At 48.6% G+C, this 22,915-nt stretch overlaps 1 protein-coding gene and 1 long non-coding RNA gene across 5 annotated transcripts in view; one reads left to right on the top strand and one right to left on the bottom strand.

Annotated features, from left to right (window-relative positions):
• LOC134910460 (uncharacterized) overlaps positions 1 to 7,332 on the top strand; it is a 97,544-nt gene extending 90,212 nt beyond the window's left edge. Inside the window, exon 4 of the long non-coding RNA XR_010176205.1 lies at positions 7,101 to 7,332. This is a non-coding gene — a long non-coding RNA (uncharacterized LOC134910460). The remainder of the gene's footprint in view (positions 1 to 7,100) is intronic.
• The window catches only part of KIF16B (kinesin family member 16B), a 717,875-nt gene that overhangs the window by 662,459 nt on the left and 32,501 nt on the right, over positions 1 to 22,915 (bottom strand). The window lies entirely within an intron of this gene.

The following is a 22,915-nucleotide window of genomic DNA, read 5'->3' as shown; positions in this document are numbered from 1 at the left end:
TAAGGACCATGGGGAATAGCGGCTCCGCAGGAGACTGGGCACAAAAGTAAAAGCTTTATGACTAGCTGGTGTGCACTGGCTCCTCCCCCTATGACCCCCCTCCAAGCCTCAGTTAGGATACTGTGCCCGGACGAGCGTACATAATAAGGAAGGATCTTGAATCCCGGGTAAGACTCATACCAGCCACACCAATCACACCGTACAACTTGTGATCTGAACCCAGTTAACAGTATGATAAACGTAGGAGCCTCTGAAAAGATGGCTCACAACAATAAACAACCCGATTTTTGTAACAATAACTATATATAAGTATTGCAGACAATCCGCACTTGGGATGGGCGCCCAGCATCCACTACGGACTATGAGAAATAGAATTATCGGTAAGTAAATTCTTATTTTCTCTGACGTCCTAGTAGATGCTGGGAACTCCGTAAGGACCATGGGGATTATACCAAAGCTCCCAAACGGGCGGGAGAGTGCGGATGACTCTGCAGCACCGAATGAGAGAACTCCAGGTCCTCCTCAGCCAGGGTATCGAATTTGTAAAATTTAGCAAACGTGTTTGCCCCTGACCAAGTAGCTGCTCGGCAAAGTTGTAAAGCCGAGACCCCTCGGGCAGCCGCCCAAGATGAGCCCACCTTCCTTGTGGAATGGGCTTTTACAGATTTTGGCTGTGGCAGGCCTGCCACAGAATGTGCAAGCTGAATCGTACTACAAATCCAACGAGCAATCGTCTGCTTAGAAGCAGGAGCACCCAGCTTGTTGGGAGCATACAGGATAAACAGCGAGTCAGATTTTCTGACTCCAGCCGTCCTGGAAACATATTTTCAGGGCCCTGACTACGTCCAGCAACTTGGAGTCCTCCAAGTCCCTAGTAGCCGCAGGCACCACAATAGGCTGGTTCATGTGAAACGCTGAAACCACCTTAGGGAGAAATTGAGGGCGAGTCCTCAGTTCTGCCCTGTCTGAATGAAAAATTAGGTAAGGGCTTTTATATGATAAAGCCGCCAATTCTGAGACACGCCTGGCTGAAGCCAGGGCTAACAGCATGACCACTTTCCATGTGAGATATTTTAATTCCACAGTGGTGAGTGGTTCAAACCAATGTGACTTTAGGAGACTCAACACTACATTGAGATCCCAAGGTGCCACTGGAGGCACAAAAGGAGGCTGTATATGCAGTACCCCTTTGACAAACGTCTGAACTTCAGGCACTGAAGCCAGTTCTTTTTGGAAGAATATTGACAGGGCCGAAATTTGAACCTTAATGGACCCTAATTTTAGGCCCATAGATAGTCCTGTTTGCAGGAAATGCAGGAAACGACCCAGTTGAAATTCCTCTGTAGGGGCCTTCTTGGCCTCACACCACGCAACATATTTTCGCCAAATGCGGTGATAATGTTTCGCGGTTACATCCTTCCTGGCCTTGATCAGGGTAGGGATGACTTCATCTGGAATGCCTTTTTCCTTCAGGATCCGGCGTTCAACCTCCATGCCGTCAAACGCAGCCGCGGTAAGTCTTGGAACAGACAAGGTCTCTGCTGGAGCAGGTCCTTTCTTAGAGGTAGAGGCCACGGGTCCTCCGTGAGCATCTCTTGAAGTTCCGGGTACCAAGTCCTCCTTGGCCAATCCGGAGCCACGAGTATAGTTCTTACTCCTCTCCTTCTTATGATTCTCAATACTTTGGGTATGAGAGGCAGAGGAGGGAACACATACACTGACTGGTACACCCACGGTGTTACCAGTGCGTCCACCGCTATCGCCTGAGGGTCCCTTGACCTGGCGCAATATCTGTCTAGTTTCTTGTTGAGACGAGACGCCATCATGTCCACCTTTGGTTTTTCCCAACGGTTTACAATCACGTGGAAGACTTCTGGGTGAAGTCCCCACTCCCCCGGGTGGAGGTCGTGTCTGCTGAGGAAGTCTGCTTCCCAGTTGTCCACTCCCGGAATGAACACCGCTGACAGTGCTGTCACATAATTTTCCGCCCAGCGAAGAATTCTTGCAGCTTCTGCCATTGCCCTCCTGCTTCTTGTGCCGCACTGTCTGTTTACGTGGGCGACTGCCGTGATGTTGTCCGATTGGATCAATACCGACTGACCCTGAAGCAGAGGCCTTGCTTGACTTAGGGCATTGTAAATTGCCCTTAGTTCCAGGATATTTATGTGAAGAGACGTTTCCATGCTTGACCACAAGCCCTGGAAATTTCTTCCCTGTGTGACTGCTCCCCAGCCTCTCAGGCTGGCATCCGTGGTCACCAGAATCCAGTCCTGAATGCCGAATCTGCGGCCCTCTAGAAGATGAGCACTCTGCAACCACCACAGGAGAGACACCCTTGTCCTTGGAGATAGGGTTATCCGCTGATGCATCTGAAGATGCGATCCGGACCATTTGTCCAGCAGATCCCACTGAAAAGTTCTTGCATGGAATCTTCCGAATGGAATCGCTTCGTAAGAAGCCACCATCTTTCCCAGGACCCTTGTGCATTGATGCACTGACACTTGTCCTGGTTTCAGGAGGTTCCTGACTAGCTCGGATAACTCCCTGGCCTTCTCCTCCGGGAGAAACACCTTTTTCTGGACTGTGTCCAGAATCATCCCTAGGAACAGTAGACGTGTTGTTGGAATCAGCTGCGATTTTGGAATATTTAGAATCCACCCGTGCTGACGTAGCACTACCTGAGATAGTGCTACTCCGACCTCTAACTGTTCCCTGGACCTTGCCCTTATCAGGAGATCGTCCAAGTAAGGGATAATTAAGACGCCTTTTCTTCGAAGAAGAATCATCATTTCGGCCATTACCTTGGTAAAGACCCGTGGTGCCGTGGACAATCCAAACGGCAGCGTCTGAAACTGATAATGACAGTTTTGTACCACAAACCTGAGGTACCCTTGGTGAGAAGGGTAGATTGGGACATGGAGATAAGCATCTTTGATGTCCAGAGACACCATATAGTCCCCTTCTTTCAGGTTCGCTATCACTGCTCTGAGTGACTCCATCTTGAATTTGAACCTTTTTATGTAAGTGTTCAATGATTTCAGATTTAAAATCGGTCTCACCGAGCCGTCCGGCTTCGGTACCACAAACAGCGTGGAGTAATACCCCTTTCCCTGTTGTAGGAGGGGTACCTTGATTATCACCTGCTGGGAATACAGCTTGTGAATAGCTTCCAATACTGCCTCCCTGTCGGAGGGAGACGTTGGTAGAGCAGACTTCAGGAACCGGCGAGGGGGAGACGTCTCAAATTCCAATTTGTACCCCTGTGATACTACCTGCAGGATCCAGGGGTCCACTTGCGAGTGAGCCCACTGCGCGTTGAAATTTTTGAGACGGGCCCCCACCATGCCTGAGTCCGCTTGTAAAGCCCAAGCGTCATGCTGAAGACTTGGCAGAAGCGGGGGAGGGCTTCTGATCCTGGGAAGAGGCTGCCTACTGCAGTCTTTTTCCCCTTCCTCTGCCCCGGGGCAGAAATGAGTGGCCTTTTGCCCGCTTGCCCTTATGGGGACGAAAGGACTGAGTTTGAAAAGACGGTGTCTTTTTCTGCTGAGAGGTGACCTGGGGTAAAAAGGTGGATTTCCCAGCCGTCGCCGTGGCCACCAGGTCCGATAGACCGACCCCAAATAACTCCTCCCCTTTATACGGCAAAACTTTCATATGCCGTTTGGAATCCGCATCACCTGACCACTGTCGTGTCCATAAACTTCTTCTGGCAGAAATGGACAGCGCACTTACTCTTGATGCCAGGGTGCAAATATCCCTCTGTGCATCTCGCATATATAGTAATGCATCCTTTAAATGCTCTATAGTCAATAATATACTGTCCCTATCCAGGGTATCAATATTTTCAGTCAGGGAATCCGACCAAGCCACTCCAGCGCTGCACATCCAGGCTGAGGCGATTGCTGGTCGTAGTATAACACCAGTATGTGTGTATATACCCTTTAGGATATTTTCCAGCTTTCTATCAGCTGGTTCCTTGAGGGCGGCCGTATCAGGAGACGGCAACGCCACTTGTTTTGATAAGCTTGTGAGCGCCTTATCTACCCTAGGGGGTGTTTCCCAACGCGCCCTAACCTCTGGCGGGAAAGGGTATAATGCCAATAATTTATTAGAAATCAGCAGTTTTTTATCGGGGGAAACCCACGCTTTGTCACACACCTCATTTAATTCATCTGATTCAGGAAAAACTATGGGTAGTTTTTTCACACCCCACATAATACCCCTTTTTGTGGTACTTGTAGTATCAGAAATGTTCAAAGCCTCCTTCATTGCCGTGATCATGTAACGTGTGGCCCTACTGGACATTACGTTTGTCTCGTCACCATCGACGCTGGAGTCAGTATCCGTGTCTGTGTCGACCATCTGAGGTAACGGGCGCTTTAGAGCCCCTGACGGTGTTTGAGACGCCTGGACAGGCACTAACTGATTTGCCGGCTGTCTCATGTCGTCAACAGTTTTTTGCAAAGTGCTGACACTGTCACGTAATTCCTTCCATACGACCATCCAGTCAGGTGTCGACTCCCTAGGGGGTGACATCACTATTACAGGCAATTGCTCCGCCTCCACATCATTTTCCTCCTCATACATGTCGACACAATCGTACCGACACACAGCACACACACAGGGAATGCTCTGATAGAGGACAGGACCCCACGAGCCCTTTGGGGAGACAGAGGGAGAGTTTGCCAGCACACACCAGAGCGCTATATATATACAGGGATAACCTTATATAAGTGTTTCTCCCTTCTATAGCTGCTGTATTTGTATTATCTGCCAATTAGTGCCCCCCCTCTCTTGTTTTACCCTGATTCTGTAGCAGGACTGCAGGGGAGAGTCAGGGAGCCGTCCTTCCAGCGGAGCTGTGAGGGAAAATGGCGCTTGTATGCTGAGGAGATAGGCTCCGCCCCCTTTTCGGCGGCCTTTTCTCCCGCTTTTTTTAGGAAAACTGGCAGGGGTTAAATGCATCCATATAGCCCAGGAGCTATATGTGATGCATTTCTTTAGCCATATAAGGTTTAAAATAAGATTTTACTTACCGATAAATCTATTTCTCGGAGTCCGTAGTGGATGCTGGGGTTCCTGAAAGGACCATGGGGAATAGCGGCTCCGCAGGAGACAGGGCACAAAAAGTAAAGCTTTTCCAGATCAGGTGGTGTGCACTGGCTCCTCCCCCTATGACCCTCCTCCAGACTCTAGTTAGATTTTTGTGCCCGGCCGAGAAGGGTGCAATCTAGGTGGCTCTCCTAAAGAGCTGCTTAGAAAAAGTTTAGCTTAGGTTTTTTATTTTACAGTGAGTCCTGCTGGCAACAGGATCACTGCAACGAGGGACTGAGGGGAGAAGAAGTGAACTCACCTGCGTGCAGGATGGATTGGCTTCTTGGCTACTGGACATCAGCTCCAGAGGGACGATCACAGGTACAGCCTGGATGGTCACCGGAGCCGCGCCGCCGGCCCCCTTGCAGATGCTGAAGTCAGAAGAGGTCCAAAATCGGCGGCTGAAGACTCCTGCAGTCTTCTAAAGGTAGCGCACAGCACTGCAGCTGTGCGCCATTTTCCTCTCAGCACACTTCACACGCAGTCACTGAGGGTGCAGGGCGCTGGGGGGGGCGCCCTGGGAGGCAAATGTAACCTATATAAAGGCTAAAAATACCTCACATATAGCCCCCAGAGGCTATATGGAGATATTTAACCCCTGCCTGGATTCACTAAATAGCGGGAGACGAGCCCGCCAAAAAAGGGGCGGGGCCTATCTCCTCAGCACACGGCGCCATTTCCTCTCACAGCTCCGCTGGTCAGGACGGCTCCCAGGTCTCTCCTCTGCACTGCACTACAGAAACAGGGTAAAACAGAGAGGGGGGGCAAATTTTATTGCGTCTCAGGGCGCTCCCCCCCAGCGCCCTGCACCCTCAGTGACCGGAGTGTGAAGTGTGCTGAGAGCAATGGCGCACAGCTGCAGTGCTGTGCGCTACCTTATTGAAGACAGGAACGTCTTCTGCCGCCGATTTTTCCGGACCTCTTCGCTCTTCTGGCTCTGTAAGGGGGCCGGCGGCGCGGCTCCGGGACCCATCCAAGCTGAGCCTGTGATCGTCCCTCTGGAGCTAATGTCCAGTAGCCAAGAAGCCCAATCCACTCTGCATGCAGGTGAGTTCGCTTCTTCTCCCCTTAGTCCCACGATGCAGTGAGCCTGTTGCCAGCAGGTCTCACTGAAAATAAAAAACCTATTTAAACTTTTACTCTAAGCAGCTCAGGAGAGCTACCTAGCATGCACCCTTCTCGGCCGGGCACAAAAATCTAACGGAGGCTTGGAGGGGGGTCATAGGGGGAGGAGCCAGTGCACACCAGCTAGTCATAAAGCTTTTACTTTTGTGCCCAGTCTCCTGCGGAGCCGCTATTCCCCATGGTCCTTACGGAGTTCCCAGCATCCACTAGGACGTCAGAGAAATGGTTTTATGATATGCTGGTCTATGGCTTATATGCAGCTTTTCTGCATCATTTTTAGTTAACCACTTTAATCTAGTAAAAGGAGTTGTGGAGACTGAGGTAAGAGTCGTCCAGTCATAACAAATGAGTCTATAAACACTATGGACAAATTTACTTGTCAACCGTTGGCTGGAGCCAAGCCAGTGACTCTAAGTGCTGTATTTCAGCCATAATGCAGCAATAAAAATGAACAAAAGATTTACGAACTGTTTTACTGTCAATTGGAGGATATAAATCAAACAAATTAAAGCGAGAATCTCCTTTAAGCTGCGATTATCTAATGATATTGTGAAACGCACTTTACATTTTAGAGCTGATCAGTGTGGCTAGCCCAGTTGAAAAATGCATGTGTTAAATGTATTGCATCACCGTGATAAAACAATAGAGTGGTTATTACTACTGCAGTCTATCAACCCTAATTAGGGATAACATCCTTTCTGAGCGCAGAGGCATATAAAAAGTAACAGTGGGCACTTCAAACTAATGGACTCAAGATTAAGTGTCCAGTTAGTGATAAAATAAATCAATTGGTCCAGCAGGATAAATACCAGAACAGAAAATATTAATTAGGACTTTAGAAATACACGTCAGTTAAAATTAGTTGTTTCTTTTTTCATCAGGCAATATCTCCATAGAGGCTAGGAGGACCTGTCACGATACATTAACATTGTCGGACTCCGCAGGGAGGTTGGTCAGTGATTGGTCTGGTTTTTCGACAATTAAAATGCTGATTTAGTGTACTGCACAAACACTATGTAAATGGTTTTCTCCAACTAAATAATTGTTTGACTGCTGCTTAATTATGGCTATACAGTTGCAAATTAATGTCTTAATATCTCTTTCAAAGAGCTAATGGGGTTCTGTTGGATCTGAAAATCCCTCCCAATGACTACAGCTCTGGCCAAATCCCTTGTTATATTAAAGAGAATTCCAATCACTAACTTGACAACCAGTCTCTATATTGAACACCGCTATTAGTACCAATATTGACATACAGTATATGTGACTATTTTGTAGGTGTCCTTATTAGTGTATATGAAACGGCATCATCAGCCTGGTCAGCATGGGGCTGAAATACCTTGGGGAACTGGAAACAATTCTGGAACCCAGCCCCGGCAGCCAGTGCATGCCAGCACCTGTGGTGCCATAAGCGCCAACATGCCCAAGCCGTCAACAAGTAAGGGCTTGCTTGTACGTGAAGCTCACAATGAAAGAGAGTTAGATTCCGTACAGAACCTGTTGAATAATATATATCCTATTAAGTGGAAGTTATACAACCAACACAGATCAATCGGACCATATACTACGGGTAATGCCGTACATTAGGAATGCTCCCAGGAGACAAAAGGGGCAGTATTGTCAAACTACAAAGAGATAGGACGAACACCAGAGTCCCCCTTTTGCTTCGTAGTTTGAATGTACTTGAAGCTCTGTAACAATATTTCTTCTCATTTTAAACTATTAACTATGGGTCTCACAGCTTCAAAGTGCAAGGAATAAGCCCAGTGCTCTTCCGAATGCTGTCATCGCCATTAGCACATATCTTTACAGAGGGAATTCGGGACCTAAAAGAGATACGCCTCATAATTGGCACATCTGGTTACGATGCCAATACTCACTGTAATGAATTGCCAGAGGTTGTGCTATACTTCAGTGTCCACACACCTATTGCATACTCATCCTACAATTGCACACGCCCAGGAGTAAAAGGGAACACAAGTGTAAGTTGCTCCAAATACTTTCTGACTAGTAACAGTGTTAATTTAGCTTATGCCTGGTACAGATGTGAAGAACAAAAAAAAAAAAAAAAAGATTTTAAATTACCTACTGATAAATCCTTCTCTCGTAGTCCGTAGAGGATGCTGGGGTCCACATTCGTACCATGGGGTATAGACGGGTCCACTAGGAGCCATCGGCACTTTAAGAGTTTAATAGTGTGGGCTGGCTTCTCCCGCTATGCCCCTCCTACCAGACTCAGTCTAGAAACTGTGCCCGAGGAGACGGACATACTTCGAAAGAAGGAAATACACAGATAGTGGCGAGATTCATACCAGCTCACACAAACAAGGCAAACCAGGCTAACTAGCCTGAAAACCCATCAACAGCGGACACATTACTGAACCCAGTAAAGAAACGCAGTACTTAATCAAGAACTAAGCAGTACTGAACCAAAGAACCACTGCAGGATAACAAAGCGCTGGGCGGGCGCCCAGCATTCTCTACGGACTACGAGAAAAGGATTTACCGGTAGGTAATTAAAATCCTATTTTCTCTTACGTCCTAGAGGATGCTGTGGTCCACATTAGTATTATGGGGATGTACCAAAGCTCCCAGAACGGGAGGGAGAGCGCGGAGGCTCCTGCAGAACTGATTGACCAAACTTTAGGTCCTCAGAGGCCAAAAGTATCGAACTCGTAGAACTTGGCAAACGTGTTCGACCCAGACCAAGTAGCCGCTCGGCATAGCTGCAAAGCCGAGACACCCCGGGCAGCCGCCCAGGTAGAGCCCACCTTACAAGTAGAGTGGGCCTTAACAGATGTTGGACACGGCAATCCTGCCGTAGAACATGCATGCTGGATAGCAAACCTGATCCAGCGAGAAATCGTCTGCTTAGAAGCAGGACACCCAATTTTCTTGGGATCATAAAGGACAAACTGAGAGTCTGATTTTCTGTGACGAGCCGTCCTCTTCACATAGATCTTCAAAGCCCTCACAACATCCATGGACTTTGATGTAATTGAGGAGTCAGTAGCCACTGGCACCACAATAGGTTGGTTGATATGAAAAGCCGACACAACCTTTGGAAGAAACTGCTGACGCGTCCGGAGCTCAGCTCTATCTTCATGGAAGATTAAGTAGGGACTTTTACAGGACAAAGCCCCTAATTCCGACACACATCGAGCAGTAGATAAGGCCAACAAAATGACAGCCTTCCACGTGAGAAACTTGACCTCAGCCTCCTGTAGAGGCTCAAAGCAATCCGCTTGCAGGAACTGCAACACCACGTTAAGATCCCAGGGTGCCGTCAGCACCACAAAGGGAGGCTGGATGTGCAGAACTCCTTTCAAAAAGGTCTGAACCTCAGGGAAGGCAGCCAATTGTTTCTGGGAAAAAATGGATAAAGCAGAAATCTGGACCTTTATGGATCCCAAATGCAGGCCCTTATCCACACCTGCTTGCAGGAAGAGGAGAAACCGACCAAGTTGAAACTCCACCGCAGGAACCTTCTTGGATTCACACCAAGACACATACTTTTTCCAAATGCGATGGTAATGTTTATACGTAACTCCTTTCCTAGCCTGTAACAGGGTAGGAATAACCTTGTTTGGAATGCCCTTCCAAGCTAATATCTGGCGTTTAACCTCCATGCCATCAAACATAGCCATGGTAAGTCTTGATAAACGAACGGCCCCTGTTGTAGAAGATCCTCCCGAAGAGGAAGAGGCCTTGGATCTTTCAGCAGTAGATCCAGCAGATCCGTGTACCAAGCCTTCCTTGGCCAGTCCGGAGAAATGAGGATCGCTTGAACTTTTGTTCTTTTTACAAGCTTTAGAATTCTTGGATGAGTGGAAGTGGAGGGAACACATACACTGACTTGAACACCCACTGTGTTACCAAGACATCCACCGCCACTGCTTGTGGGTCTCTCGACCTGGAACAGTACCTTTAAAGTTTCTTGTTGAGATGCGAGGCCATCATGTCTATTTGAGGTACGCCTCAACGACTGGTCACCTCCGTGAACTCCTCCGGATGGAGGCCCCATTCTCCTGGAAGGAGATCGTGCCTGCTGAGGAAGTCCACTTCTCAGTTGTCCACTCCCGGAATGAAGGATTGCTGACAGCGCCACTGCATGCCTTTCTGCCCAGAGGAGGATTTTGTTACCTCTGACATTGCAGCTCTGCTCTTCATTCCGCCCTGTCGGTTTATGTAGGCCACCGTCGTTACATTTTCCGACTGCACTTGAATGGCCTAACCTTGCAGAAGTTGTGCTGCTTGTAGAAGACCGTTGTACATGGCTCTTAGCTCCAAGATGCTTATTGGAAGAAGGGATTCCTGACATGACCACCTTCCTTGGAAGGTTTCCCCTTGGGTGACTGCGCCCCAACCTCTGAGACTTACATCCGTGGTTAGAAGGATCCAGTTCTGAACCCCGAACCTGCAGCCCTCCAGAAGGTGAGGCAGTTGCAGCCACCAGAGGAGTGATATCCTTGCTATCGGCGACAGACAGATCCTCTGGTGCACGTGTAGGGGAACTCACGACCACTTGCCTAGGAGATCCAGTTGGAATGACCGAGAATTAAATCTTCCGTACTGTAGAGCCTCGTAAGAGGCAACCATCTTCCCCAGAAGACGAATGCACTGATGAACAGATACCCGAGCTGGTTTCAGGACATCCCGGACCATTGTTTGAATCACCAACGCTTTCTCCTCCGGTAGAAACACCCTCAGAACCTCTGTGTCGAGGATCAATCTCCTTGTCGGCTCCAAATGGGTCTTCGGAAGGTTCAGGATCCAACCGTGCTCCCTGAGTAGATGAGTCGTGAGAGCAATGGACTGTAACAATTTATCACTGGACGATGCCTTTATCGGCAGGTCGTCCAGATATGGAATTATGTTCACCCCCTGTCTGTGGAGGAGAACCATCATCTCTGCCATCACCTTGGTGAACACCCTCGGTGCCGTGGAGAGGCCGAATGGCAGTGCCTGGAACTGATAGTGACAGTCCAACAGTGCAAATCTGAGATAAGCCTAGTGTGGAGGCCAAATCGGAATGTGGAGGTACGCATCCTTGATATCCAGAGATACCAGAAACTCTCCCTCCTCCAGACCTGAAATCACAGCTCTCAGAGACTCCATTTTGAATTTGAACTCCATCAGATAAGGGTTTAACGATTTCAAGTTCAAAATCGGACTGACCGAACCATCCAGTTTCGATACCACAAAAAGGTTTGAATAATACCCCTTGTTTTACATATGAGGTTGAACAGGAACAATGACCTGTGACTTTTCCAGTTTTTTAATGGCTTCCTGTAGTAACGTGCCTGACCACTTACCATAGCTTTAGAAATCCATGCACAGGCAATAGGGGGCCTCAACACCCCCCCCCCCCCCCTTCCCCGAAGCAGTGTATACGTATTTGAGCGTAGTGTCAATCTTACGATCAGCCGGTTCTGTTAACACGGTAGACCCAGGGACAGGTAAAACCACCTTCCTTGACAGTCTGGAAACAGATGCGTCAACTATAGGTGGGTTTTCCCATTTTTTTCTATACTCCTCAGGGAAAAGAAAGGCAACCAAAACCATTTTGGGGATCCGGAATTTTTTCTACGGGTTCTCCCAGGATTTTTCAAATAAAGCGTTTCATTCTTTAGACGCAGGGAAGGGTAGCGAGGCTTTCTTATTATCTGTGAAGTAAGCCTCCTCAACCTGCTCAGGTGTTGTGTCAGAAATGTTTAACACATCTCTAATAGCCTCAATCATGAGCTGCACCCCCTTAGCCAGGGATGCCGCCCCCCAGAGCACATCCCCATCACCGTCAGCCGTGTCAGTCTGTATCCGTGTCATCTTGCATAATCTGGTCAAGTGCACGTTTTTGTGGGTATATGCTAGGGGATTTTGAAGGAATGGGGAAAGAGGTCAACCACTCAGGCTCAGCAATAGGGATCTGAGACATAACATTACATTCCTGTGTACATGGAATGGATTCCTCCTGAGAGTAAATGTCCTCTGCAGCATAAGATACAGAGTCCCTAGACATGGCTATGTGAGAAGCAAACACCCACACACGAAAATGTCAGACACAGTTTCCCTCCAAGTATGCCACAGAGAAACACAGAGCTTGGAGCCAACCCACACACAGCGCTTCCCTAGGTAGATATAATACAACTACCTGGCGCTGACTGTGTACCTTAATAGACCACACAGTAATTACACAGCCTCCCCCCCCCCCTTCTACAACCCCCTGGTACCGTACAGGATAGCTGGAGTTGCGTGGAGGCACAGCCCTGTTGGGTATGGGACTCCAGGTCGACACCAAGAAGGTCGATACACCTTAGGTCGACATGGTAAAAGGTTGAGTTTATTTTTTTTGGTGTCGTTTTCTTCGCAGAGTGACCGGGAACCCCAATTAGTGCACCGCGTCCCCTCACAGCTTCGGGCAAGGTGCCTCGCTCCACTACCACTGCGCTCGACACAGATTACCATTCCCAAATGTAGTCCACGTGGATCGTAAAGTATGAAAAAGTTTTTAAAAAAAATGAAAAAACAAAAACTCATGTCGACCTTTTTCCATGATGACCTAAGGTGTGTCGACCAATTGGTGTCGACCTAAGGTGTGCTTCCCTCTCTCCACTTCTTTATACTGGCCTGAGGAATGGTGCTGGCTGCGTTAGAGTAAAGGCACTGGGCTCAGGGCGCCCCTCATAGCGCTGCACTGTGTACCACTGAGCCTCCGGAGCGCTCCTAGTACTGCGCTCCCACCCTGTTGCCACAATCTTCACACCGGCTCCCCGCTTGCTGTGGGGGCCGGTGATTCACTCGGCACCAGAATCTTCTGGCTCTGTTAGGGGGTGGCGGCATGCTGCGGGAGTGAGCAATCGCCTGGGGCAGCTAACGATCAGCACCCTCAGGAGCTCAGTGTCCTGTCAGCAGAGATAGTGGCTCGAACCCCTCAGGGCGGACACTACTCCCGCCCTAAGTCCCACGAAGCAGGGAGGCTGTTGCCAGCAGCCTCCCTGTGCCTAACTAACTCTTAGAAAAAAATAAAACTAAAGAAGCTCTAGGCGCTCCCCTAGCTGTGACCAGCTCCTCCGGGCACATTTTCTAAACTTAGTCTGGTAGGAGGGGCATAGAGGGAGGAGCCAGCCCACACTATTAAACTCTTAAAGTGCCAACGGCTTCTAGTGGACCAGTCTATACCCCATGGTACTAATGTGGACCCCAGCATCCTCTAGGACGTAAAAGAAATAAAAAAAAGACATGGGACAATATTCAGTATAGATTGCAAATTCTGCTAATTAGCATTATTTGCAATCCTTTTGGTTGCATGCTGGGGGCCGACCATTGCAGAGCAAAGCCACCCAGCATGCTAACCACACACCGCCGCAGGAGGCACTGTGCATGTGCCCGCATGGCCTTAGTAATTTTTTTCGGTTGGATCGCTCTTTGCGATCCAATCTGAATGAGGGCCATAGTTCACAGATCCGTATAATGTTGCTGTCCAAGTTTAATCATTAACCTCAGCTCATGTAGCACTGCCAGCAGCAAGTTCAACCCAATTATTTTATCAACATTTTACAAGGCCAATCAACTGGCAATAAATAAACTGAACACTGAATGACACTGTTTTATATAAATAATAGTACATGTGAGCAGGACTTAAGAGGGCATCTGTGTACTTACTAGGGCACTTGGATCCCTCAGACCAACAGACAGAGCCAACAAGCAGATCAGTGGTACGGTCTACATTACTATGTACAGGACATTGACGTGCAGTGAGGTCTTTGGATGGGGAGGCACATATATATATATATATATATATATATATATATATATATATATATATATATATAATTTTTATTTTTTGGGTCCCCTGCTTACAAAATGTCATATAATAGGATTTTGGTTACTTACCGGTAAAACCTTTTCTCGTAGTCCGTAGAGGATGCTGGGGTCCACATTAGTACCATGGGGTATAGACGGGTCCACTAGGAGCCATCGGCACTTTAAAAGTTTGAGAGTGTGGACTGGCTCATCCCTCTATGCCCCTCCTACTAGACTCAGTCTAGAAACTGTGCCCGAGGAGACGGACATCTTCGAGAGAAGGATTTAACACAGATAGTGGCGAGATTCATACCAGCTCACACATACAAGGCACATCAAGCTAACTTAGCCTGAAAACTCAGCAACCGCTGAAAACATTACTTACCAAGTAACAATGCAGTACTTAACTAAAAATAAAGTTGTACTGAACCAGATAACAATTGCAGGAAAACGAAGCACTGACTGGGTGCCCAGCATCCTCTACGGACTACATGAAAAGGATTTACCGGTAGGTACCAAAATCCTATTTTCTCTTACATCCTAGAGGATGCTGGGGTCCACATTAGTACCATAGGGATGTACCAAAGCTCCCAGAACGGAAGGGAGAACGCGGAGGCTCCTGCAGAACTGATTGACTGAACTTCAGATCATCAGAGGCCAAAGTATCGAACTTGTAGAACTTTGCAAACGTGTTCGACCCAGACCAAGTTGCAGCTCGGCAAACTTGTAACGCCGAGACACCCTAGGCAGCCGCCCATGAAGAACCCACCTTACGAGTAGAGCCGGCCTTGACAGTCGTAGGACACGGCAATCCTGCCATAGAATACGCATGCTGGATAGTGAACCTGATTAAAGCAAAAGATCGTCTGTTTAGAAGCAGGACACCCAATTTTCTTGGGATCATACAGGACAAACAGAGAGACCGATTTTCTGTGACGAGCAGTCCTCTTCACATAGATTTTCAGAGCCCTCACAACATCCAAGAACTTTGATGAAATTGAGGAGTCAGAAGCCACTGGCACCACAATAGGTTGGTTGATATGAAATGCAGACACAACCTTCGGAAGAAACTGCTGACGTGTCTTGATAGGCGAACGGCCCCTGCTGCAGCAGGTCCTCCCGAAGAGGAAGAGGCCTCGGCTCTTCTTGCAGTAGATCCAGAAGATCCACGTACCAAGCCCGCCTTGGCCAGTCTGGAGCAATGAGGATCGCTTGAACTTTTGTTCTCCTTATGAGTTTTAGAACTCTTGGAAACACGTACACCGACTGGAACACTCACGGAGTGACTAGGGCGTCCACCGCCACTGCTTGCGGGTCCCGCGATCTGGAATAATACCGCTGAAGCTTCTTGTTGAGACGAGAGGCCATCATGTCGATCTGGGGTACGCCCCAAAGATCTGTTACTTCCTTGAACACCTCCGGATGGAGACCCCACTCCCCTGGATGGAGTGTCTGCTTCCCAGTTTACTCCCGGAATGAAGATTGCTGACAGCACCAACGCGTGTTTTTCTGCCCAGAGGATGATTCTTGTTACCTCCGACATTGCAGCTCTGCTCTTCGTTCCGCCCTGTCGGTTTATGTAAGCCACTGTTGTCACATTGTCCGAGTGCACTTGAATGGCCCGATTTCTCAGAAGATGGGCCGCATGGAGAAGACCGTTGTAGACGGCTCTTAGTTCCAGAATGTTTATCGGCAGGCCGGCTTCCAGACTTGACCACCTTCCTTGGAAGGTTTCCCCTTGAGTGACTGCGCCCCAGCCCCGGAGACTTGCATCCGTGGTTAGAAGGATCCAATCCTGAATCACGAACCTGCGGCCCACCAGAAGGTGAGGTAATTGCAGCAACCAAAGGAGTGAAATCCTGGCCTTTGGTGACAGATGTATTCTCTGGTGCATGTGTAGATAGGATCCCGACCACTTGTCCAGGAGATCCAGTTGGGAGGGCCGAGCGTGAAACCTCCCATACTGCAGGGCCTCATAAGAGGCCATCATCTTTCCCAGAAGGCGAATGCACTGATGAACCGACACCCGGGTTGGCTTCAGGACATCCCGGACCATCGATTGAAGAACTAATGCTTTTTCCCCTGGAGGAAACACCCTCTGCACTTCCGTGTCGAGGATCATTCCTAGAAAGGACAACCTTCTGATTGGTTCCAAATGAGATTTAGGAAGATTCAGGATCCAACCATGTTCCCTGAGAAGCTGGGTCGTGAGAGCTATGGACCGTAACAGCTTCTCCTTGGACGATGCCTTTATCAATAGATCGTCCAGAAACGGAATTATGTTCATCCCCTGTCTGCGGAGGAGAATCATCATTTCCGCCATCACCTTGTTGAATACCCTCGGTGCTGTGGAGAGGCCAAATGGCAGGGCCCGGAAATGAAAATTACAGTCCAACAGAGCGAATCGAAAATAAGCTTGATGCGGCAGCCAAATCGGAATGTGGAGGTACGCATGCTTGATATCCAAGGATACCAGGAATTCCCCCTCCTTCAGACCTGATATCACTGCACTTAGAGACTCCATTTTGAACTTGAACTCCCTCAGAAAGGGGTTTAGTGATTTTAAGTTCAGAATGGGCCTGACCGAACCATCCGGTTTCGGTACCACAAAAAAGGTTCGAATAGTAACCTTTGTTTTGCATATGAGGTGGTACTGGCACAATGACCTGTGCCTCCACCAACTTCTGGACGGCTTCTTGCAGGACAGTCCTGTCTGCCAGCAGAGCTGGCAAGCCTGATTTGAAAAATCGGTGAGGAGGGAGATTTTGAAATTCCAGCCTGTATCCCTGAGACACAATATCCTGCACCCAGGGGGTCCAGGCCGGATGACACCCGGACGTGACTGAAATGCCAGAGTCTCGATCCCACTGGCCCCACCTCCGGGTCGTGCAGTCCACCATCATGCGGAGGACTTTGGTGTACCTGAAGCAGGTTTCTGTTTCTGGGAACCTGCAGCCGCAGGTTTCTTGGACTTGGGCCGACCTCTCCGAAAGAAGGTGATGGACGGCTTGGCCTTTCTGGGCTTGGTAGACCGAAAGGGCTGTGATGTAGCTAAAGAAAAGGGTTTCTTCGGAGCAGGTATAGCTGAGGAAAGAAAAGGTGACTTACCAGCCGTAGCCGTGGAGATCCACGCATCTAACGCTTCCCCAAAGAGAGCCTGACCTGTGTAGGGTAGGGTCTCCACACTTTTCCTGGATTCCGCGTCGGCAGACCACTGGCGCAACCACAGTCCTCGAGGAGCTGATACAGACATGGAAGAAATTCCCGCAACCATGGAACACAGGTCTTTCATGAATTCTACCAGAAATCCTGCCGAATCCTGAATGTTACGTAAAAACAATTCATCATCACATTTCTCCATAGTATCACAGTCTTCAAGTAATGTGCCTGACCACTTTACTATAGCTTTGGTAATCCAAGCACTGGCAATAGTGGGACGTAGTATTGCCCCAGAAACCTTGTACATGGATTTGAGCGTATTATCAATTTTACGATCAGCCGGCTCTTTCAAAACAGTAGATCCTGGAACAGGTAAAACCACCCTTTTTGAGAGTCTGGATACTGACGCGTCAACAATAGGCAGGTTTTCCCATTTTTTCCTATCCTCTACCGGGAAAGGAAATGCCACCAGAACCCTTTTAGGTATCTGTAATTTTTTATCCGGGTTTTCCTGTGCCTTTTCAAAAAATAAGATTTTAAACCTACCGGTAAATCTTTTTCTCCTAGTCCGTAGAGGATGCTGGGGACTCCGTAAGGACCATGTGGTATAGACGGCTCCACAGGAGACATGGGCACTGTAAAGCTTTAGAATGGGTGTGCACTGGCTCATCCCTCTATGCCCCTCCTCCAGACCTCAGTTAGGACTGTGCCCAGAGGAGACTGACAGTACGAGGAAAAGGATTTTGTTATCTAAGGGCGAGATACACACCAGCCCACACCATACACACCGTACAACGTGGTATACAATAACCAGTTAGCAGTATGAATAAAAACAGCATCAGCCATAGGCCGATCTCAACTGTAACTTAACCCTTAAAAATATTTACCGGTAGGTGTAAAATCTTATTTTCTCTTACGTCCTGGAGGATGCTGGGGACTCCGTAAGGACCATGGGGTTTATACCAAAGCTCCAGAACGGGCGGGAGAGTGCGGATGACTCTGCAGCACCGACTAAGCAAACACGAGGTCCTCATCAGCCAGTGTATCAAACTTATAGAATTTTTCAAAAGTGTTTGAACCCGACCAAGTAGCTGCTCGGCACAATTGTAATGCCGAGACACCTCGGGCATCCGCCCAAGAAGAGCCCACCTTCCTAGAGGAATGGGCCTTTTCTGAATTTGGTACCGGCAAATCAGCCGTAAAATTAACCTGCTGAATCGTGTTACCGATCCAGCTAGCAATAGTCTGCTTAGAAGCAGGAGCGCCAACCTTGTTGGCTGCCTACAGGACAAACAGTGCATCTGTTTTCCTAACCATAGCCGTTCTGGCTAAATAAAACTTTAAGGCCCTGACTACAACAAGGGCATGGAATTCTCCTAGTCACCCGTAGCCACAGGCACCACAATAGGTTGGTTTACATGCAATAACGAAACCACTTTAGGCAGACCTTGAGGACGAGTCCTCAACCCTGCTCGATCCGCATGGAAAATCAGATAGGGGCTCTTGTGAGACAAGGCTGCCAACTCGGACACCCGCCTCGCAGATGCCAAGGCCAATAACATGACCACTCTCCAAGTGAGAAACTTCAATTTAACGGTTTGAAGCGGTTCAAATTATTGTGACTTAAGGAAACTCAACACCACGTTAAGGTCACATGGTGCCACTGGGGGCACAAAAAGAGGTTGGATGTGTAACGCTCTTTTTACCAAAGTCTGGACTTCTGTGAGAGAAGCCAATTCCTTCTGAAAGAATATGGATAAGGCAGAAATCTGCACCTTAATTGAGCCTAACTTTAGGCCCATATCCACTCCTGTCTGTAGAACATGGAGAAAATGTCCTAGTTGGAAATCCTCAGTAGGAACCTCCTTTGCTTCACACCAAGACACATATTTTCTCTAGATACGGTGATGGTGCTTCGCCGTAACATCTTTTCTAGCTTTAATAAGAGTAGGAACGACCTCCTCTGGAATACCCTTTTCAGCTAGGATATGGTGTTCAACCGCCGTGCCGTCAAACGTAACCGCGGTAAGTTTTGGAACACGTACGGCCCCTGTAGTAGCAGGTTCTCCCTGTCAGGAAGGGGCCACGGATCTTCTGAGAGCAGTCCCTGAAGATCTGCATACCAGGCCCTTCGAGGCCAATCTGGAACAATGAGTATCGTCTGCACTCTTGTTTGTAATATGATTCTCAATATTTTTGAGATGAGAGGAAGTGGAGGGAGCACCTAGACCGACTGAACACCCACGGTGTCACCAGGGCGTCCACCACCCCTGCCTGAGGGTCCCTCGACCTGGAACAATACGTCCGAATCTTCCTGTTGAGGCGTGATGCCCTCATGTCTATATGAGGAAATCCTCAGCGACTTTTCACCATTGTAAAGACTTCCTGATGAAGTCCCCACTCTCTTAGATGGAGATTGTGTCCTCTGTAATGAAGACCTCTGACAGAGCGCTTACATGCTTTTTCGCCCCGTTAAGAATCTTGGTGGCTTCTGCCATTTCTGCTCTGCTTTTTGTCCCGACCTGCGTCACTGCGGTTCACCTGCGTCACTGCCGCGACGTTGTCTGACTGGATCAGAACAGGCAGGATTGCGAAGAAAATTCTCCGCTTGTTTGAGGCTGTTGCAAATGGCCCTCAATTTCAGCACATTGATGTGTGGGTAAGCCTCTTGGCCTGACCATATTTTCTGAACATTGTTTCCCTGTGTGACTGCTCCCCATCCTCGGAGGCTTGCGTCCGTAGTCACAAGAACCCAATCTTGAATGCCAAACCTGCGACCCTCTAGAAGGTGAGCACTCTGGAGCCACCACAACAGGGGGGGGGTAGAGAGAGAGAGAGAGAGACTGGCCCGGGGGGACCGGGCTCCGATGTATGGGACGGTGGGACCCTGACCACTTGTCTAGAAGATACCACCGAAAGGTCCGTGTGGAATGGCCTCGTAGGCCGCCACCATCCTTTTGTGTCCAGAATCATGTCCAAAAACGGCAGTCGAGTTGTTGGAACCAACTGTGACGTTGGTAGATTTAGGATCCCGCCGTGTTGTTGTAGTATACTCAGGGAGAGAGATACGCTTTGAAATAATTTTCCCCTTGAACTCGCCTTCACCAGGAGATCGTCCAAGTATGGGATAAATGGGACGCCTTGCTTACGCAGGAGCACCATCATGTCCGCCATTAACTTGTCGGACGTGGGAATAACAATCCTGTACAGCGAATTTTAGGTACGCCTGATGAGGAGGATAAATGGGGACATGAAGGTATGCATCCTTTATGTCAAGTGACACCATAAAAACCTCCCCTTCCAGGCTGGAGATCACTGCCCGGAGAGATTCCATCTCGAATTTGAACCTTTTCAGATATAGGTTCAGGGATTTTAGATTCAGAATGGGCCTGACCGAGCCATCCGGTTTCGGGACCACAAAAAAAGCTTGAATAAAACCCCTTTCCCTGTAGAAGGGGAACCTTGATAATCACATACTGATGATACAGTTTCTGTATGGTAGCTGCCACTGTTTCCCTCTCTGAGGAGGAAACTGGCAAGACCGATTTGAAAAATCGGTGAGGAGGCACATCTTCGAATTCTAATTTGCATCCCTGGGATACAATTTTTACCGCCCAAGGATCCAAGTCCGACTGAACCCAGACTTGTCTGAAGAGTCGAAGACATGCCCCCACCGGCGCGGACTCCCTCAGGGGAGCCCCCGCGTCATGTAGTGGATTTTGTAGAGGACGCGGTGGACTCTTGTCCCTGGGAAATAGCCGTAGCTGGTGTTCTTTTCCTTCTACCTCCACCTCTGGCGAGGAAGGAAGAGCCCCGACCCTTCCTGAACTTATGCGACCGAAGGGACTGCATTTGATATTGCAGTGTTTTCTTTTCCTGTGGGGGAACATAAGGCAAAAGAGTAGATTTACCCGCGGTCGCTGTGGTTACCAGATCAGCGAGGACCTCCCCAAATAAAACTTCACCTTTGTAAGGCAAAGTCTTTTTTTTTTTTTTTTTTTAAACAGCATACCTGTCCCTTGGCAGAGATCTCCATGGCATTGGCTCTTGAACCCAACAGCCCATTATCACTCGCAGCTTCTCTCATATATTATGCTGAATCTTTAATGTGACCCAAGGTCACCAAAATGGTATCCTTTTCTAGGGTGTCAATGTCAGATGACAAGTTATCTGCCCGCGCTGCAACTGCGCAAACCACCCATGCCGATGCTACTGCCGGCCTTAGTAGGGCACTCGTATGTATAAATTGATTTTAAGGTAGTTTCCTGTTTGCAATCAGCAGGACTCTTAAGGGCTGCCATATCAGGGGAAGGTAGCGCCCCCCTTTTTTCGACAAGCCCGTAATGCCTTGTCCCCCGTGGGCGAGTATTCCCACCGTAACCTGTCCTGGGTGGAAAGGATACGCCATAATATTTTCTTGGGAATCTGCAGTTTCTTATCTGGAGTTTCCCAAGCTTTTCAAACAGGGCGATCAGCATGCGAGATGGGGGAAAAAAAGTTACCTCAGGATTCTTTCCCTTAAACATGCCGACCTTTGTGTCAGAGACAGAAAAGTCCTCAGTGATATGCAAAACATCTTTAATTGCTACAATCATATATTGAATACACTTGTTCACCCTTGGGTGCAACTTCGCATCATCACCGTCGACACTGGAGTCAGAATCCGTGTCGGTATTGGCGTTTACTACTTGTGAAAAGGGACGGTTCTGCGACCCCAAAGGGCCCTGTGACACAGTAAAAGCTATGGATTGACTCCCTGCTTTAATCCTTGGACTCAGCTTTGTCCAAACTTTGTAATAAAGTCACATTAGCATTTAAAACATTCCAGATATTCATTCAATCAGGTGTCGGCGGCGCCGACGGAGACACCACAATCATCTGCTCTGCCTCCTCCCTATATGAGCCTTCCACCTCAGACATGTCGACACAGACGTACTGACATCCCCACACACACAGGGATACCTAATATAATGGGGACTGACCCACCATAAGGCCCATAGGAGAGACAGAGAGAGAGTATGCCAGCACACACCCAGTGCCACTGTATACTGAGACAAAAAAAACCAGTCTGTCAGCGCTTTTTATTACAAGTGTAAAACACCACATATTTGCGCCAATAAATGTGCCCCCCCCCCCCTCGTTTTGACCCTCTATATTAACTAACAGCAGGGGAGAGTCCGGGGACGCTTTTCTGTATGCTGAGGAGAAAAAATGGCGCTGGTTAGTGCTGGAGGAAACAAGCTCCGCCCCCCCGACGGCGGGCTTCGTTCCCGCTCTAAATCTTTATACTGGCGGGGGATTCTGAAATATATATCCTTTATAGTGTATATAAGTACTTTACCAGTGTTATGTGAGGTATATTAATGCTGCCCAGGGCGCCCCCCCCCCCCTGCGTCCTGCACCCTTACTGTGGTGCCTGTGTGTGTGAGCTGGGAGCAATGGCGTGCAGCGTTACCACTGCGCGTTACCTCATGAAGATCTGAAGTCTTCTGCCGCCTTTGAAGTCTTCTTTCTTCTTATACTCACCCGGCTTCTATCTTCCGGCTCTGTGAGGAGGACGGCGGCACGGCTCTGGGACGAACTACAGGGTGGGACCTGTGTTCCGACTCCCTCTGGAGCTAATGGTGTCCAGTAGCCTAAGAAGCAGAGCCTATCATTTAAGTAGGTCTCCTTCTCTCCCCTCAGTCCCACGAAGCAGGGAGCCTGTTGCCAGCAGTGCTCCCTGAAAATAATA

Source organism: Pseudophryne corroboree, chromosome 4 (genome assembly GCF_028390025.1).
Source record: "Pseudophryne corroboree isolate aPseCor3 chromosome 4, aPseCor3.hap2, whole genome shotgun sequence".
NCBI classification, from domain to species: Eukaryota; Metazoa; Chordata; class Amphibia; order Anura; family Myobatrachidae; genus Pseudophryne; species Pseudophryne corroboree.
Note: the sequence above shows the minus strand (reverse complement) of the source record. Positions and strands in the feature narration are given on the sequence as shown.